The 2,198-nt window shown below is 35.2% G+C and overlaps 1 non-coding gene across 1 annotated transcript; it reads right to left on the minus strand.

Annotated features, from left to right (window-relative positions):
* Positions 1 to 1,008: 1,008 nt before the first annotated feature.
* LOC143672817 (small nucleolar RNA SNORA70) lies at positions 1,009 to 1,142 on the minus strand. The gene has a single exon (XR_013170047.1). It is a non-coding gene; the product is annotated as a small nucleolar RNA SNORA70 (small nucleolar RNA).
* Between the last annotated feature and the right edge of the window lie 1,056 nt (positions 1,143 to 2,198).

The raw sequence follows: 2,198 nt of genomic DNA on the forward strand, positions 1-2,198 counted from the left end.
CATAGCTGAGAGCTTGAATGTAATTTGTTTTTATTCCCAAAGCATATGATACCAGGAATTAGTGTCATTGTGTCTTTGCCAATTATGCAGAGTATCTTTGATTTCTCTACTGAGAAACATTCTTTATGTATGATTTCCCTGCTTTCTTGTGTTATTTTATACTGCTCCCTCCAGAACACCTTGAGTTAAATACATTATTGTTGGAAACACACTTTAATCTCCCTTAAATTATTTTAATATTCAACATTTTCCACATTGGATGTCTCAAACTTTTACATGTAAGTTAGATTTAACATGCCCTATATTGCTTTTATAAATTCAGAAAGAATACAAAATTTTGTTACTCTTATTTTATTTCTTTCTTTTAATGTCACAACTATTGAGTTCATCCTACCTTCATTCCCTATTCCATAATCATCAGTTGTCATTCCTAATGTCCACTTCAATTCTCCTTCCTTTACAGTCACCTCTTCTAAGAAGTTTGATATATGTCCTTTCAAAGGCATACAGCTATATAAAGTAAATATAATGTATGTTTTAATGATCTTGCATATGTTGTTACATACGTCATTTTGGTATCGAGTGTTCTTATTCAACTATTTTATTTTATGGCCATGAATTAGCTATCGGTGGGCACAAATTGGGTGAGGAAAATGCTTGCAAATCTTTCCTGAGGGCATCCGTGAGATGTATTTGGCTAGCAACCCTAGCATCTGAGATGAGGTGTTTCTCAGCTGCTATGTCCTTGAGTTTGTCAGCGTTAAACTTCCTGAGGCCCCACTGCAAGGGAACATGGATTTTCTTGTGACTAGAGAACTCAAACTTGACCCTACACAGTGCATTGATCACATGTTCATTGTTTCAAAGCTTGGTGCTGATGGACATAATGATATGGACAAAGTGGATCTTGGCCATCATACCCTGAGGCTTTCCAAAATCCCATTACATGTCTATTTGGAGCCTACATTGGAGACTGCATGAGGTCAAGCATATTAATCAAAAGGAAGAAACTGTCTGCAAGGTCCCTTATGACAACCCATATAAGAAACAGGCTATGTAAACCATCAAGGGGTCTGCTGTCTGCAGCCTCTGCACACTGGGCCCCCACAGGAAGAGAAGGTGGTCAGCTTAATTGACTGCAGAGTCAAGTAGTTTTTTGAGATCTATTTATTTTTACTACACATATACAAATTCTTTTCTTCCTTCTCTTTTCCACTAACGTAATAAAATATTATAATATTTTTGCAATCTGTATCTACCCCTATTTAATAAATGCATTTGTTTCTTTAGACATTATACATTCAGTTAATTCTTAAGTACTGAGCTCTACATGTATCACCACAATTAACAATTTTGCGTGTGACCCTCTGATGATCCATTATTGAGCATCTCTGTAAAATATATCCAGGAGTGGATCCCTGATTCAGGACACTTAAATGAATTTATAATTTCTAATGGATCTTTTCAAGATTATTTTAACAAATATATATTCCAGCATCAATGTCCATCAATGTATAAAGTTTTCATACTCCTGACATCTTACTTCTGAGTATGTGCTCCTTATACATTTGTTAGAGACTGAGAACAATAATCACATTTAATTTGATAGAGGTAAAGTCTTTCTATTTTTTTGGTATATTATTGTATTTTTAAGGTTCATATACAGGTCTGAATATGAAATTCAGTAAAGTATAATCCATGTGTACAAAGAAATTCAGACATGTTAACAGAGAAAGATAAGCACAAAATATTAATGTGTGTTTAATATTTCAGTGTTTTTAGTAATGGTAAAATGGACAGATTAGGGTAATGCTGATAAAGTACGTGCTGAAGACACACAGGACTGACCTACGCTCTACAGCAGAGACAGACTGGCTATTACCAAGGCTTTTGCTTTGCCTCCTGGACCCATGTCTAGAGTATTTGTCTTCCTCCCTCGCAGTCAGGTGTACAAAAGTGATTAAGATCTGGCGTGACCCTGTATGGTATCCCAGGATCATTCTCACTATGAGCTATTCTTTTTATTACTGTAGTCTCATGAATAGTTTTCTACAATGGGTTTCTGGTATACAGTTTGTATTTTCTAATTGATGAACAATAAACTGTTGATGAAATGTTGTAAAAGTCTGAAGAAGGAAGTAAAGAATTAGAGAAGGATTGCAGTGGAAGAGGAGATATCACTGCAATGAAAGAACTGT

This window comes from Tamandua tetradactyla (assembly GCF_023851605.1).
Source record: "Tamandua tetradactyla isolate mTamTet1 chromosome 15 unlocalized genomic scaffold, mTamTet1.pri SUPER_15_unloc_4, whole genome shotgun sequence".
Taxonomy (NCBI): Eukaryota; Metazoa; Chordata; class Mammalia; order Pilosa; family Myrmecophagidae; genus Tamandua; species Tamandua tetradactyla.